This window comes from Musca autumnalis, unplaced genomic scaffold (assembly GCF_047663935.1).
Source record: "Musca autumnalis isolate F117 unplaced genomic scaffold, ASM4766393v1 scaffold_3, whole genome shotgun sequence".
In the NCBI taxonomy this organism is placed as follows: Eukaryota; Metazoa; Arthropoda; class Insecta; order Diptera; family Muscidae; genus Musca; species Musca autumnalis.
The window spans coordinates 204,123,034-204,142,091 of NW_027411866.1; the positions used below are offsets into that span (position 1 = coordinate 204,123,034).

Sequence of the window (19,058 nt, forward strand, 5' to 3'; positions counted from 1 at the left end):
TCTCGAACGAATCAATCGATTCGGTTCAAATTTTGGGTATCGAAATATTTTGTCCATATTCGATTTAAGTTCGAAGATGGGCCATATAGGTCCACTCCTTCAGGTACCTCCCCCACAAATGTTCAAAAATTGTCGCAAAACTTGTGCGCACGATAACTCTTGTAGGGAATAACCGATTTGGTCCATACTTTGCACATCGTGTAATTTCTACCAAACTTAGATTAGGTTCCAATATGGACTCAATCGGTCCACTCCTTCGGATACCTCCCACAGAAAATTTCGGAAAAGTTCAGTTTAGGACCTGGTCTCGAATCGCTTTGATTTTGTGCGTACGATAACTCATGAAGGGAGTAGCCGATTTGGTCCATACTTTGCACATTATGAAATTTCTACCAGACTTAGATGAGGTTCCAATATGGACTCAATCGGTAAACTCCTTCGAGTACCTCCCACACAAAATTTCGGAAAAGTTCAGTTTAGGACCTGCTCTCGAATCGCCTTGGTTTTTGTTGTACCATCTTGTATTCACTGTCCCCTATACGAAGGTACAAGTTTCCTCAGGGGCAAGTCCATACTTCCTGAAAAAATAGCCTGAAAGTTGAAAAACAAACCCTATGACACCATGTTTATGGGTGGAAGCGCAAGATAATTCTCGAACGGAAATGCCGGTTCCGGCCAAAATTTGGCCTTCGTAATATTGTTTCCAAACTTAGTTTAAGTTCGTAGATAAGCTATATCGGTCCACTCCTTCAGGTACCTACGCCACAAAAGTTCAAAAATATTCGGAAAAATTGTGGGCACGATAACTCTTGACGGGAGTGACCGATTTGGTCCATACTTTACACATTCTCATAATATCTACCAGATATAGATCAGGTTCGAATATGGACTATATTTGTCCACTCCATCCCGTACCTCCCACACAAAATTTTGGATAAGTTCACTTTAAGACCTGCTATTGAATCGCTTTGATTTTTGTTGAAGCAACTTACATTCGCTGCTTCAATTACGATGGTAAAAGTTGTTTCAGGGGCAAGTCCTTCTTGAGAAAACAGCCCGAAGGGTGTAAAAACCCCCTATGGCACCCCCATGGTCTATGTCGGTCCATTCCTTTAAGTACCTTTTCAGCAAAATTTTTGAAATTTAATCCTAATCAACATTTTTGTCGGTTCATACGAGACCAAAATTTTGAAACCCCCTAATTACATAAGTTTATTGTGAAATAAAGTGTTTCAATTTGCACAGGCTGAGGGTATATCTCTGTCGGCAAAGCCGACTGATACTTTTTTACTTGTTTCTCTGCAATTCACATTTCCTCTGCCCCACAATTTTTTCACATTTTCACTCACAAGAGTTTAACTCCTCGAACATCTCAAGTTCATTACTTGGAATTTCCTAATAAGATTTGACGCCATAGCTACCTACCAACATAATTAACTGGTATCCTAAAGCAATCAAATTGTTACATAAATCACTCAAAGCAATTTCGTTTCAAGAAATTGGAGGAGTTGTGTGGTCTGTGTAATGAAGAAGCTATCAAAATTTGGCGACATAAGAAATGTGATTATTGCCAATTTTTGTTGCCCCTAAGATAAGAACATAATTTGACATGGTGTTATTTTGGTTATAACAAATTCGTACGTTATTGACTCTTCTTATAAATAAATGCTAACATATACAATTACAAATTACATTCTATGTCCTATAATGACATGATGGGGAGCAAAGAGCAACACTTACCCATGAAAATGCTTATCAAATCAAATGTCACAGTCTATGAGCACTGCCGCTTGACATTATGTCCTCAGGATACAATCAAATTTCGGGGAATGTACAATTCACAGATAGACACGTAGGCACACTCACACACATAATGTTCGTTGTCACATAACAGCAAATCAAAAACGGGACAAAAGAGCACTCTTCTGGATGCTGTTGGCCACTGACTGGCTTATGGTACTCATATCGCCTACATTCGTCCATCCAGAGGTTAATAACTTTGTACTTTTCGCATTCTTCAAATTGTCATGATGACCATTAAATTGGCTTTTCTCGAAACTCACATCACATTGCCGAAAATCACCGGGTGGTCGGTCGTTGGAGCAAATCACAGATGACCATTAAATGTATCTGTGTTCAATATTCTGTGCTGTGTTAACTCTGTTCGACAAGAATGACCGAATATTGGAAGCAATTTACGTGTCAAAGTAATATCGAAATAAAGAATCAGACAAGTGTCCGTGTCAATTTGTAGAGCTTTAATAATATGGCTATGTGTTCAGAATAAATGTATAATGGTGACATTTATCTTTGGAAAGTGTATTAATGCTCTACATATGTGTATGGAAGATGTGTACGTGAGAAATTGCTATCATTAATGTTATTTTGGGAATGAAAGCCAGGAATGGTATACAAGATTTATAAAATTATGATTTGTTTAATATAAAACCCTATGACTATCACCACATGAAATAACACCCCAAACGAAAATGTACCTCCATTTTTGGGGTGTTTTTATACCCTCAGCATTTATGTTAACGAGGGTATATATACTTTCATACGGGCAAAATGTGCCTCATCGAAATAATGATTTTAGATCCCAAGTATGATTGGATGAAATGTGTTTCAGACAATTTGGAGTCGATTTAGCAATGTCCGTCTGTCTGGCTGGCTGGCTGTGCGCACGATAACTCTCGAACAAATAAACCGATTTGGTCCAAAATTTGGCTTTCGTAATATTTTGTCCAAACTTAGTTTAAGGTACCTCCCCCACAAAAGTTCGAAAATGTTCGGAAAATTTGTGCGAACGATAACTCTTGAAATTAGCAACAGATTTAGTTGATACTTTGTACATAGTGAAATTTCTACCAGCCTTAGATGAGGTTTCAATATGGCCTCAATCTGTCCACTCCTTCGGGTACATCCCACACAAAATTTCGGAAAAGTTCAGTTTAGGGCCATCTCTCAAATAGCTTTGATTTTTGGCTTTAGCAACTTGTATTCACTGCCCCCCATACGACGGTGTAAGTTTCATCCGTGGCATGAGGTGGTTGGAGCGCAACATAACTCTCGAACAGGTCTGCCGATTTGGTCCAAAATTTGACCTTAGTGATATTTTGTCCAAACATAGTTAAAGTTCGAAGATAAGCCATATCAGCCCACTCCTTCAGGTGCCTTCCCCACAAAAGTTCAAAAATGTCCGGTAAATTGTTCGTACGGTAACTCTCGAAGGGAGTGGCCGAATTGGTCCATACTTTGCACATCCTAATATATCTACCAGATATAGATCAGGTTCAAATATTCAACTTAGTTTATGTTCGAAGATATATCGGTCCACTCCATCCGGTACCTCCCACACAAAATTTCGGATAAGTACACTTTAAGAACTGATATGGAATCACTTTGATTTTTCTTGAAGCAACTTGCATACGCTGCCTCAATTGCGATGGTAAAATTTGTTTCAGGGGCAAGTCCATAGTTCTTGAGCAAACAGCCCGAAGGGTGTAAAAACCCCTATGGTACCATATGTAGAGTCTGGAGATCCATTCTTTTTAGTATCTCATCCGCAAAAATTTTGATCTTTAAAACCCCCTAAATACATGCGTTTTTTTGGAAAACATTTTTTCAATATACACAGGCTGGGGGTATGTATAGCTCTGTCGGCAAAGCCGACTGCTACTTTTTTTTTAATTTCTGGGGTGGGGGATTTTCAGAGGAAGTAGTCCATCTTTGACTTTGATTTGTGTATGGAAGAAATGCTGCTTTCGACTAGCCATTTTAGTTGGTTACTGTGGGGTTTTTTAGAGCTTTCGGTCATTGGAAGCGTGAACCTGGCTACACAAAATTATATCCTTTTAATCAGGACCACAAGAGCACTTAAGCGAAAATTTTAAACTTTTGTGAGGGAGGCGCCTAATGAAGTTGACCTATATACACCGTTGTTATGATGCTTTGGAAGAAATATAACGATTTGCAAAGTACATCATTGTAATGTTGTACCATAATCATTGCCTTCGGTAAAAATAATATTGCTCATTTCTGATCGTGACGTAGTGTATTTGTGTCTGTGGCCATGAGGTGAACATAATTGAGCTTAGAAACTTATTTTACTTAAAAACGTTCTGTAAAAATGTTTAATATTTCAACTGAACAAAATATAATTTTCGAAATTGATAAAAGAGTTTATAATTTAATCTCATATTGAAGAGTGAGGCGCACAAAATATAGAAAAATAATTTGAATCCCCAAACGTTTGTGTCGTGAACTTTTTCAAAATTGAAATTTGCGTTATTTTAAAAATTGTGCAAAATGTTTAAAAGCAGATGTACCGAAACATTTAAATTATAGAAATGGTTATTTCGGTTATGATATAAACGATGTTTCAGCGTTTTAATTAAAATATTTGTTTTATATCTTTTCAGGTAATATAAAATATTTGTGATCTTTTCAGTAAGTAAAACAAATTAACAAACAGATTTGGGAACAAGTTGACATTTTAAAGAAACGCAGCTTAATTTTCGTGGCTGCGTTTGTTCAACATCAAGGTGAATTTTTATGATATTTTTAGATCTTCTTCAGCCTTTAGCTATAAGTTTATTATAATTTTAAATTATTATAATTTAAATAAATAAATAAAAAATAAACAGGCTAAATGGCTTTAGACCCCAAGTATTTTTAAACAAAATCCGGTTTATATAAGTTGGAGTCGATTTAGCCATGTCCCTTTGTCGGTTGGAGGGCCCGATAGCTCTAGAACAAATTAACAAATAAATTCGGCCAAAATTTGGCTTTCGCAATATTTTGTCTAAACTTTGATTTAGTTCGAAGATGGGTCATATCGTTCCTTATCTTAAGGTAACCTTTTCCATAAAATAGTGTGCTAACTCTATGTCTTCCAGACATAAAATACATATGCATTCCTTCAGGCAAATGTTACCAATCAACTGATGCATTTTACTTATCAGTAGTGTCAATTAATGTTGGTACGCTAACGAGGGTATATTCACAATAATACGACCAAAAATATGTTCCTTCTAAATAATAGTTTTAGACCCAAAGTATGTTTGGAATAAATCTGTTTCAACTATTTTGGAATCGATTTAGCCATGTCCGTCCGTCTGTCTGTCTGGCTGGTGCGTACGATAACCCTCGAACGGATCCACCGATTCAAATAAAATTTTGCATTTCATAATATTTTGCCCAAACTTAGTATATGTTCGCATATGGCCATATCGGTACACTCCTTCGGTTTCCTCCCCTACAAAGGTTAACAATTTTTCTGTCAAATGGTATGATCGATAGATCGGGTTCGAATATGAACTTCTTCGGGGACCTTCCACACCATATTCGCCAAAAGTGAGTTTAGGAGCTCCTCTCGGATCGTTTTGAATTTTTTACAGCAGTTTGTACTTGCTGCCCTTTACGATGGTACACGTTTTTTTTCGGGGACAAGTCCATACTTCCTGGGATAATGACCAAAAATCTCCAAGATAACTCTCGCAGGGAGTTTTACCCTGTCATGTATCAGGTTGGAATATGGACTATATCGGTCCCGTCCCCATCCCAGTCCCGGATTTGAAAATAATTCGCCAATTTGAGTTAGAAATTAAAAAATCTTATGAAACAACCAACTTACTTCATTTTTATACCCTCAGTCTTTAGGCTAAAGAGGGTATTTACACTTTGATACGACCAAAAATGTGCCTCATCGAAATAATGGTTTTAGACCCCAAGTATGTTTGTACGAAATCCGTTTCAGACAATTTTGAGTAGATCTAGCAATGTCCGTCCGTCTGTCTGTCTGTCCGTCTGTCTGGCTGGCTGGTGCGCACGATAACTCTCGAACGGATTAATCGATTCGGTTCAAATTTTGGGTATCGAAATATTTTGTCCAGATTCGATTTAAGTTCGAAGATGGACCATATAGGTCCACTCCTTCTTGTAGGGAGAAACCGATTTGGTCCATACTTTGCACATCGTGTAATTTCTACCAAACTTAGATGAGGTTCCAATATGGACTCAATCGGTCCAATCCTTCGGGTACCTCCCACACAAAATTTCGGAAAAGTTCAGTTTAGGACCTGGTCTCGGATCGCTTTGATTTTGATTTACGCAAGTTGTATTCGCTGTCCTCTATACGACGCTGTAAGAGCGCAAGATAACTCTCGAACGGATCTGCCGTTTCGGTCCAAAATTTGGCTTTCGTAATATTTTGTCCAAACTTAGTTAAAGTTCAAAGATGGATTATATCGGTCCACTCCTTCCGGTACATCCCCCAAAAAAGTTCGAAAATGTTCGGACAATTTGTGCGTACGATAACTCTTGAAGGGAGTGACCGATGTAATCTATACTTTGCACATCCTAATATATCTAGCAGATATAGATCAGGTTCGAATATGGACTATATTTGTCTACTCCTTCTGGTACCTCTCACACAAAATTTCGGATAAGTTCACTTTAAGACCTGCTCTCGAATCACTTTGATTTTTGTTGAAGCGATATGCATTCGTTACCTCCATTACGACTGTAAACGTTTTTTTTAGGGACAAGTCCATATTTCTTGGGAAAACAGCCCGAAAGGTGTAAAAAAACACCAATGTCACCATATGGCGGTCGGAGAGCACGATAACTCTCGGACTGTTCAACCGATTTGGTCCAACTTCTAAAATGGCCCATATCATCCTCCCTAAGGGTACCTCTCCCACAAAGGTTCAACATTTGTGTCCTAGTGCAGTTAATTCCTAATCCACAATTTTGTCGGCAAGTTCAAATGTCCAAAAAGGGCCACAAAATTCTGAAGAGACCTTAAATACATTCGATCTGTCCGTAGGTGAAAGTTTCACTTCACATTGGCTGAGGGTATATATCGTCACCATAAATGCCGGAAGACGTAACCGACATGGAAACGGAAATTCGTTTTTTGATGGAATCTGATATATTAAGCTAAAATACATGCTCTGGCAAAATTTCAAGCTTCTACGTTTAAAAATAACGATCCTATTCAAGAAATGCCAATAGACGTAACAGCATACCGTAATTTTCATAGAACACAAAAGGCGTAACCCACATTATTTCAAAACTAAACAGCATTACAAACAATGTATTCTTTGATATTTGCAGCAATTATAATGCCAGAGGAAGGGCTTATTGAGTTAATGTATTTCCACGGGGGCGGATTCGGTTAACCGGTTATTTGACCCGAAAGTTCTGGTTCAAAACTGGGTTAGACCCAGTTCTACTGAACCGATTACTACAAAATGGGTAAGGTATGAAAGCTTATGGAAATATCTATCACGTGGTGTAGTTACTTGAACAGTTTTGTCTTTTACAAAAATCACAAAGACCATTCTTTTAGTTAATTTTTAAAGCAATAATTTTGACTTTAGACGGTTTTTACTGGTCTTACAGAAAAAATCCATAATTGAAATAATTTAAAATGATGACAGAAGACCTATGCCCTGATTTAAATAAACATCTAAAACGCACATATGGAAAACAATATGTTAACCGGACAAAAGGAAGTGGTTATTGGGAAGGCAATGCTCGTCTCGATATTGTTCATTTTTCCAAGAGAAAGAACGAACGGAAAAATTCAAAATTTGAGACGTTGATACGAAAACGTGTATATGGTCAAAATTCACGTCGTTCTATTACAAAGATGTATTCTTTAAAGACGGATACTGTAAGTTTGCAAAAGATGGTCTGGTCAACCAACCCATGGTTTAATAGAGATCAACTGATTGTAATAATCGAATAGGTCCAGACAGAAACGCAAATTTTCTATATTGGTTTGGATCATTTAAACTGTTACAGATCACTTAATTTATATGAACTATATTTTGTCCATAAATTGACTTAAATACAACAATAAATATAATATTCCAGATTTAATATCGTCTAATACAATTGAAATTATAAGTATAGTGATGGTTGGAATAAACAGTTCACCTAATTGTGGTCCATTGAAATATCAACGTCAAGACTGGGAATTGAACCCAACACCGTCAGATAGCTAGTTTAAAGTTCGCTTAACCGCGTAGGCCAATAAACCAGTCCTAATTTGTTTATAATTTTTCATTTATACTAGTTTCTTCAAATGTATACTCAATAAATTGTAGGTTACGTCTTTTAGTATTTCAGAAAAATACAATACCAAAAGACGTAACCCACACAGCTTCTAACATTCTGGAAAAAAATTTAATTTTTTTCAAAAAATATATTTCTTCTCTATCTTGATACACGATACTAAAATTTTTCAATATTTTATAACACCGTTTTCATTTTATAATGTTTTTTGCTTCTCCTGTAAAGTTTTATTTTTGTGGGTTACGTCTTCCGGCATTTATGGTGACGATATGTTACCGGCATAGCTGCACCATTTGACCCAGCAACTTAACACCAATTGCTTTCCTATACGAATTTGTTCAAAAAGTATGATAACGGAAAAATGCAAAACTTCCAAACAACTCAAGAGAAATGTCAAAATCAAAGTATAGGCCAACTATGTTGCTAGTTACTACCCGGCCAAAATGGTCTAGCTAAAATTGGAGGTGAGAATAACTCATAGCCATTTATATGCTAAAGAGGGTATTAACACTTTGATACGGCCAAAAATGTGCCTCATCGAAATAATGGTTTTAGACCCCAAGTATGTTTGTACGATATCCGTTTCAGACAATTTTGAGTCGATCTAGCAATGTCCGTCCGTCTGGCTGGCTGTGCGCACGATAACTCTCGAACGGATCAATCGATTCGGTTCAAATGTTGGGTATCGAAATATTTTGTCCAGATTCGACTTAAGTTCGAAGATGGACCATATCGGTCCACTCCTTTAGGTACCTCCCCCACAAAAGTTCAAAAATGTTCGGAAAAATTGTCCGCACGATAACTCTTGAAGGGAGTAACCGAATTAGTCCATACTTTGCACATCGAGACATTTCTACCAGACATAGATGAGGTTCCAATATGGACCCTATTGGTTCACTCTTTCGGGTACCTCCCACACAAAATTTCGCTTAAGTGCAGTTTAAGGCCTGCTCTCGAATCCCTTTGATTTTTGTTGCAGCCACTTGTATTCACTACCCCCATTACGACGATATAATTTTTTCAGGAGCAAGTCCATATATCCTCAGAAATCAGCACGAAAACTGAAAACAACCCATATAATACCATGTGTCGTAGTCAGTGTTCGAAAAGAAACAGTACACTAAAATAACGTACCGTACCAGGTACGGTATCACTAAAAAATATTTTAGTGTACCGTACCGGTACGCAACCACTAAAAAATATTTTAGCGTACCGTACCGGAGCACAACGAAAATTGTAGTGAACCGCAGTCGGTACACTAAAATATCGTAGTGTACCACTGGTCGGTTCACTAAAAAATAACGTACCGGTAATGAACCACACATGTGTTTTTTTAATTATGAGGAAATATGAATTGTTATATGCTTTCTTGGGAAATAAGGCAAGTATAATAAATAAAATTCAATATTGTATAAATTAATTACATTTTAATCGTTTATAAATATTGAGAAAATTACTAGAAAATATAATGTTGTTTAAAAAAATCGTGAATTATAAAATCATTTACATGAATGAGTAAAGAATAATTTTACTTTTTTTTGATGTTATTAGCATTTTTTGGAAAAAGATTATTCAGAAAAATTTAATATTTGCTATACAATCCACATTAATATTACCAGTACTAACAAAAAATACCCATCTATTTTGTTTGTAGCGAACAATACTGTTCATCACTAAGGTTTTTTTCCAAGCTATGTTTATTTACACATTTAAAAGTATTTGTAGCCAAATTACAAATTTTAATATGGTTTTTTCAATATGGAATGTATTTATCATAACACCAGTATGAGGTTACTAATTGATGTCATAAGGATGTTTAAAAATCCCCTCGTGCAAAATCATTATTATTGGCGGCATCAATAACAGAAAATCTATTCATAGCAAGGTAATGTGGACGATCAACGAGAATTTTGCCTGTTACTTTGTGGTACTACTGAAAAGGACGAAGCAGTAAAACTTCGTAGTTCGTATTGTTGGAACAATGAAAATAATATACGTATCTGTAATGTAACATACATGTGTTTTTATGAATTATGAGAAAATGTAAAATATTTAATGGTTTTTTGTTTTATTATGGAAGACTATATAAATTGACCCAATAATTGTGTTATATACATATGTATATCCAAAATATTTGTATAAAGTAATAAGGCACGTGTTGGTGTCACATTGATGTTTTTTGGGCCAAACGAACAGTGGAAAAAATACAGATATAGCGCGCCAAAACATAAAAAAATCACATACGCCTATGTAAAAATTATTGGTGCAGTATTGATCTAAGGTGTCCACAGAATCTAACGACAGTTAAAATAATTTGTTTTACATCAGCCAAAGCAAAATAACGTTTAATTTTTTGTTCACAATTTATGGACTGGTTTTTATAATATATTTTAGTAGTAAATTTGCGATCGTCGTATGCAGTCTTCCTACAAAGTAATTTTAAAACTTTTCGTGAAGACAGGTGAGCAAAAAATATTTTATATAATATGTTATTTATTGTAACTCGGATTTTACACATATGTAAATCACGCGACATCCGCTTTTCTTTCAAATTCTGTACTTTGTTAAAACTTCTTAGTAGGGAGTGTCGCGGGATGGCGCGTAGATTTTTTATTTTATTTTTAGTACATATAGTTCTTACCAAATTTGTAAAGTTTTAGCTGCAACAAAGTGCAACAAAATATTTTATAATTGTTTTTATTATTATTTTCTATCTAATATTAGCAAAATTCGGGCGGTACATTTCTATGGGGGTCATATCAAAACATGAACCTGTGCAGACAATTCTCCGTCGGAATATTTTATACTCCCAACGTAGACTAAATGCCAAGTTTCAACTAATTCGGTTGGGTAACGTGGCTACAACCTTCAAAATAATCAATATCGGCGGAACCGTTCTATGGGGGCTATATAAAAACGTGGACCTGTACCGAAAATTCTTATAGGAATGCATGTATAACCCCAACGGACACTAGATACCAAATCTAAGCCATTTCGGTGGGATAAATTATGGACAAACGTAAACGTATTCTACCAGCAGAAAGTTTGAGTTTTTGGAGGCATTATTCTCATATTCTTACCATGGCAGAACTACCAGGTAGTGGTATCACACCAGCTGATCGAATATGAAAAGTAAAATCACTTTATAAAAAAATTATTTTTGTTGTAATTTCCCCAACAACATAAAGAAAGTTTTGACATAACATATTCAAATTTTTACGTAATTGTGCCTTGATTCTTACCATTTTTTTTGTTACCTATTACAAACGGATTTTATGTTTTATGCAATTTTATTTTAATTAATTCAAACATATCAACATTAAAACTTCAACAGAATAAACATATTAAAATTTTAAAATATACTACCTGGAGACTCAATCTTTAGTGATCCGACTGTGGCTGTTTTGTTTGTTCATGTGGATTGGACAACAAACATAACCTTTCTATGAATTGACTTTTGCCGCAAATAAACATCCTTATGACACCAACATATTAACGTTATTCTTTTCCATTCATAGAAATGGTTTTATGATACATGCATTATCACCCCTTTTTACTTGTAAAAACTGTCTAATTATTTAACTAGGGAACAAATAATATTTAAAAAGCAGTGTTTTAATATGTACATTGACTATAAGGACCCTAATGAGCCCATAATAAAATGTTCTCAAAGCGAGTAAATAGAAATACATACATTAATAATATGGGTTTTAAACCTAATACTATAATAGAGGGTAAATTTATTAAAATATGTATTGGTTGGAAATTTTAGCTAATTTCATATTTTATACTAATTTTCTCAACATTCGTATACCGACCGAATTTACCACATTCGTGCATTTAATTTATATAATCTTGAATTTTAGTTACTATTCTTGCCCTTATTTTCAAAAACATCAAACATATAATTTTTCATCACAATTTACAAAAAACAAACGTGCGGTACATTACCGGTACGTTATGTTTTAGTGAACCGACCAGTGGTACACTACGATAATCGTACTGTACCGCAGTCGGTTCACTAAAAAATCGTAGCGTACCGCAGTCGGTACACTAAAAATCGTTGTGTACCGCAGTCGGTACAGTAAGATTTTCGTTGTGCTCCGGTACAGTATCACTAAAATATTTTTTAGTGTTTGTGTACCGGTACGGTACATTATCGTAGCGTACCTCTCCACCTTGGTACGGTACAGAACGGTACGGTACGAATCCATAGTGTTTATTTTCGAACACTGGTCGTAGTTGGAGTGCACAAACGGATCAACATTTTTGGTTAAAATATTGGGTCTTTCAATATTTTGTCCAAACTTAGTTTAAATTCGAAGATAGACCATATCGGTCCACTCCTTTCGGTACCTCCCCCACAAAGGTTCAAAATTTTACGCCAAGATTGTGGGCATTATAACTCTAGGAGGGAAAAACCGAATTGAGCCAAACTTTGCTATTGGTAATATTACTTTCAGACATAGATCGAGTTCTAATATGGACTATATCGGTCCACTCATTTGAGTACCTCCCACACAAAATTTGGAAAAAGTATAGTGGGAAAGTCGATACTTCCTGAGATAATGATCCAAAAAATCCTACCGGCACCACCTAAACTGGCTAATGTGTAAAATAAGGCTTTAAGAGAGAAATCGATTTAGCTCAAACTTTGTAAATTGAAAAGTAAAATTGTAAAATATATAAATTCAGAAAATTAAGTACACAATTTTTAATTATATAGTCTGTAAGGAAAATATCCATCGACTAATAAAGAAAAAAAAAACATTACCTACAGATTTGTATTAGGTCCGAATATGTACTACATCGGATCACTCCTACGGGTACACCCTACCCAAAGTCTGGAAAAATGCACTCGTCTTGGATTATTCCTAATTTTATTGCAACATGTAGTTTTTTGCGGCCCTTTCCATCCTGGAAAATTATCCCAACAGCTAAAAAACCTGTGTTAACTTTTTTTCTTCGGTAACGTAGCTGAGGGTATATCTCTGTCGGCTCAGCTGACTGATACTTTCTTACTTGTTGTTTGGAGAGAATCGTAAATCTTTCTAGTTTTTGGAGTAAGGGAACGATTTTTTTACCACAAAATGGGAAAAAGTACTAGAGTTTAGTACATAGTGCCAATTTGCAGGTTCGGGAATATAACAATTTTTGTTCAATGTGGTTAAAAAGCTTCTGTACAAAAAATCCTCAAAATGCCGCTTTATTGTTGTATTTGCTGTAATTTTGTCTTAAATGAAAATCGTAATTTTAGACAATCATCAAACTGACGATAAATCGTCAAATACGGCAACACTAGAGTAGGGTAAATTTCCCATATTTCTATTTATTTTTAAATATTTGAGTTAAGCTTCCCTGGAATCCCTGCATTTATGTCTTATTAGATCAGATGTATTGCTCTCGCAGATTATCTTCTGTGGAGAGTCTCAATAACATAATCTGCCAAAAAATTGACGATAAACGGCCAACAATTTTAATTTAGAACACTTTAATGATTTTTGACGATTTTCCAAATTTAATTGACAATTTTACGATTTTTATCGCAATTTTTGTCCAAGAACTCTTTGTATACTTTGCATATTTTTGGCGTATTTTGTATATTTTTTTACATGTTTTTTACATGTTTTTGATATGACCCCAATCTGTTTTGTTTGCAGCATCTCGACATCCGTCGGGTGATAGATTGCAGTTTCGCTGCAACATTTCATAGTCGGACTTTGCTTTTGGAAGGTCGCCAAACAAAGCTGTGATATTGGGTTCTTTTAGCGGCTATTGCGATATCTTCGTTGTTTGACCACCTACGACAACCTGGTCGTTTGCATCGTTAGAAAGGCGACATTTTCTACTTTCCTTAGCAGGTCTTCCTTTTGGTATACCCCTTATGGAAGCTGAGACATTTGCTTTGGAAAAAACATTGACTTTTTCCCCAAATAAGTTTTTTGCCCATCCCGACCCCTGAATATTATCCGACCATCACCAAAATCAATAGGCTTCTTCCCCTCTGTGACCCTCATCAACACCCAAAATTTGGTGACGATCCGATCAAAATTGCGACCTGTAGCGTGATTACAAGGTTTAGATGGACAGACGGACGGACGGACACACATATGTAGCCAGATCGACTCTGTTCGTCGAGACAATCATTTTGGTATATATAAGGATAGGTCTGCGACCATTATTTCCATGCGTTACAAAATTTTTGGGCAAAACCAACTTATAATACCCTCCCCACATAGTGGTGTAGGGTATAAAAATCAAATGACGTTCTTTGGTAATTGCATCAGCTGAGAACGGCTAAAACGATTTGGATAAGTTTTTATTTTAAATGTTCGTCATAGCCCAACTTAGGTTTTTACGGAAATAAAAATGGAACAAGCCAACTTTCACGCCCACTTTTTAAAATATGTTATATCTACAAAATTACTTAACCGATTTTCCTGAAATTTTCAGGGAATGTACAGGTATGGCACCCTCTTAAGAGAGTTTACATACTTTGTTGCATTTCGGAGGGAACAGTGAACTTCCCCTATGCTCTAATTTTTAAAAACCCTACACATATTTTCAAAAAATACGAAGGTATCGATTTTCATGATATTTACACACAATGTTTAAAGTGAAAATAGATAATACATTTTGTTGAATTACGGGGGGCTGGGGAACCTCCTCATGAAATTTGCAGCAAATGTTCAAAGTTTGCCGTGGTAATGTATATTTTAATATATATTTTAAACGCTATGTTCTTTTTAAACGTTATATATGCAAAACTTACAGACAATGGTGCTGTGTCTCTGACCCTAGGTACATATTTGAAGCCAAAATACCCGACCACGTCCACATTTTTAAATATGTTATGTATTGAAAACTGATGACCACGTCCACTATTTCAATACATTACACTTTCAAAACTACTGAAATTTCATGAAATTATAAATTTCAGAAAATTTTCAGGAATGTCCGTGGTGAAAATATGCTATATAATTGTTGGTGAATTTCGGAGGGCTCCTTTGTTTTATAATCGCTATAGCCTATGAACGCATCGGCCTGCAAGTTAATTTGCGATATGACGGTGGTTGTGCTTCGAGTCAAATGTTCCTAGCTGGGCCCGAAGTCCCGACGACAGTCACTTTTAAAATATATTACATCTCGAAATATATCTAACTGACATTCATGAAATATTTTAGAATGTGCCGTGGCACATTTGCCTTAAATGTGAGCTTCAACGATACAAAATGCGTAGATCTGTGCATAAGTAGTGAAAAACTAAAATGAAATATTTATAAATAGATCGCTTTAGGATAAAGATAGAGAACAGGGACGATTATCAATCCTAAACAGCATAATTGGGCGGAAAAGTTTGACGATGGACTTGAAGAATAGAGGTATAAAGTACCAATTGTAAAATATAAAATGCATAAAAAATTGTCACTAAAAAACAAAACGATGGGTCAGCAATGCGGTCTGCTAGTTCAATATATGTTTATTTATGTATTTTATCTATCCTATGAAAAAACCTTGACGTGGCTGTGGAGCTAAGTGAATATTTTGGTAAAAAAGGATACTAATTATTCCATTATAAAGGGTGTTTTTTTAAGCTAGATAGAACTTTAAATTGTAAAAAGTAACACAAACAATTACATTTTGATGAAACTTTTTTTTTATTTGTTTCAGTATACTCTGACAAATAAATCATCATAAATAGACTCACGCTTGAACAACGCTACGAAATTATCCAAATTTACTTTGAAAATCAGTCGTCGATTCGACCCGTTGTTTTATCGCAAAATTGTGTTCTGCGATGAGGCGCATTTTTGGCTTAACGGGTTTGTTAATAAGCAAAATTGCCGCATATGGAGTGAGACCAATCCACAAGAGACCCTACAGACTCCATTACATTCAGAAAAATGCACCGTATGGTGCGGTTTTCACGCTGGTGGCATCATCGGACCTTATTTCTTCAAAAATGAGGCCTGAGCTCGCGTTATGGTCAATGGAGATCGTTACCGCACCATGATCAATGATCTTTTGTTTGAAAATATGGATGACATTGAGTCGGAGGAGATGTGGTTTCAACAGGATGGCGCTACGTGCCATACGGCGAACGCAACCATCGACTGATTGAAATCAAAATTTGGCGATAAGTTGATTTCGAGAAGTGGACCTGTCATTTGGCCTCCAAGGTCGTGCGATTTGACACCTCTCGATTATTTCCTGTGGGGCTACGTGAAGTCACTGGTTTATGCTGATAAACCAGCAACAATGGATGCCTTGGAGGCCAGCATTGTTCGTGTTATTCGTGACATACGGCCAGCAGTGCTCGAAAAAGTGGCCAAAAATTGGACGTCCAGAATGCACTTCGTCAAGAACAGCCGCGGTGCCCATATGCCCGAAATCATTTTCAAATGTTAATGTCACGAATTGATCTTTCGAATAAAAAAAAAATTTGATTACAATTTAATTATTTTTTACAATTTCAAGTTCTATCGGGCTTAAAAAAACACCCTTTAGTATACTTCGACTAAACGTGTCAATGACCGACATTTCAGAAATGTCTCTTGATTGTAGTTAATGTCATGTTTTCTCCAAACTAACACAATTCTTTGTCGCTGCCGGACAACACATGTCTCAAAAAAGGTAGGATCGCCTTCGACATTACCGATGTATTGAAATGTCCCCATTATCATTTAATATTGGAGAATTTTCCTTTTAATTAAGTCAAATAATAAAAGGATATTGGGCATTTTAGCCATTAATGATAATTCCTTCAAATAAGGCAATCGTAAAACAAACTAAATGTTGTTGTCTGTCATATCAATTAATGTTTGTTAATCTGTTTTCATTGTCGTTACAATTATCCACCTCCACCTCAAAAGAAAGAAACTAAGCAGTAATTATTTTTTAACTATTTTTAGTTTGCCTTTGTATCGGGACACATTCCTTTATTTCCTTATAAGCAATGTAGGGGAGATTATGAGAGTATTGTCGAGGCTGTAAGGCTTTAAAACATATTTAATTTCCGTTATGTTGAGACCTTTCTTGTACGATATATTAATTCAGCCTTAGGGAAGCAGACTATCTGAACAAAGAAATCTATATTTCCATTAAAGTATATTTTTGGTTTTGTTTTTTTTTTTTTATTTTTAGAAAATTTAATTTTTTCCCTTTTAAACAGTTTATGTAAACATATTTCTTCATTGTGTGGCACCCTTCGCAGCCGCATGTGACAATTTTCCTGTAATTATTTTTCAATTACATTTTTTAAAATCGATTTGAGAATGATATGAAATTGTGACAGCTGTTAATTTGCTTGTCATAATTTGTAATGTTTTCCCAAATCAATAATTAATTAATTAACAAGCCAAACAAGTTGCATGCAATAACATTTATTAATAACGGCTTTTATAAACATTTGTTTAAAAAATGCAATAATGATCCCACCCCCGCATTTACACATTGTTGAAGCAATATGGTTAAGAACAACCACTGGGGAAAATCAAATTGGAATGAATATTTTTAAATATTATCTAAAAATGTTCCAAATAAGTTTCTCTGGCCCATCAAACATATTGCAAGGTATTGGCCATGCAAACATCGATTTTGCAATGTTCTATCTATCCGTACATCATTGGATAAAGACACATGCAAAATAAATTGAAACTTTTTGCTTCCAATGGAGACAGTGTCAGAGCTTTAACTGCAATTTTTGATGAAATGAAAAAAATAAGCTCCCACTGTGGTTCTGTTGTAAAACCTAAAACTAGCTACTATCTACTGTATGTTTTAAAATATATGTGATATAAAATCATACATAGTTTTGTACGTATGTATTGAAATCTAAAAAAACAACTATATTTGTCTGAAAGAAACGTAATGGAAAAATTGTGATACTACATGTTTGTGTTCGTCTGGCTATTCGTCACTTTTGTCAATACGTTTACACTGACCATACAGGGGATACACAGTAAAACCAACAAATCAATTATTCATAAATGCAATCAGAACTAACACTCATATTGTTGGAATCAAATGTTGCACCGTTCCACCTCAACCACCAACTGATCCACAAAAAGTTTGGTCTACTGTTCCACATAGGCCGAGACTTACTGTTCTACAGAGTTTTTCATTAAGTCCATATTTGCATTGGGCAATTGTCCTTGCTGCATTTGTTAGTTTGTCGATGAGAGAGGGTGCTGATAGACAAAGGGTTCACATATGCCTCACCTATCTCCCTCTCCATTAAACTGTCAATTGTCGTAAGGTAATTTGCTTAATGTAAACCTGGGTTTATTATTATTCTTCATAACACCTTCCCTCCGATTTATTAAAATAAGTTTCCACTGTTTGTGAAATTAAGTGATAACAACAACAACAAACCCCAACAATGGTCATTGGTTATTGCAGTGAAATATAAAACAAAAAAAACATTGTTCCACAACATCCCATACGGGACAAGGGAGACTTCTCTCATATCAATGAGTGCACCCCGATTCATATTTAGCTCAATGATACGGGACCTACTGTTTATCGCCGAGTCCGAACGGCGTGTCATAAGACACCACTTGTGGAGAAGTTTTTCAAGGCTGAAATACTCAGGAAATGTCGCCAACATTACTGAGGGGTATTTTGCCACCGTTGAAAAATGTTTGATGTTGCCTGGCCGGGGAATCGAACCACCGACCTTCTGCGTGCAAGGCGGGCGTGCATACCATTGCACCACGATGGCACCCATTGCAGTGAAATATACGACGAAAAATAATCGATTATTTTCATTTTGTTGTTATTGAACTTTTTTTCTCATATGTATTTATTGGGCGTTTGGAACACCTCATTCGCTGACAGTATGAACTATTGAATGATTGACATGGCATACATACATACGTCGGTATGAACAAGGTCGAAAATAATTACTTACAGGGCTGAATGAACTTTTGCCTATTTATTACTACGCTGTCGTTTATTCCATTGAAATATAA

At 35.6% G+C, this 19,058-nt stretch overlaps 1 protein-coding gene across 2 annotated transcripts in view; it reads left to right on the forward strand.

The window, feature by feature from the left end:
* LOC141398746 (uncharacterized) overlaps positions 1-19,058 on the forward strand; it is a 640,964-nt gene that overhangs the window by 494,794 nt on the left and 127,112 nt on the right. The window lies entirely within an intron of this gene.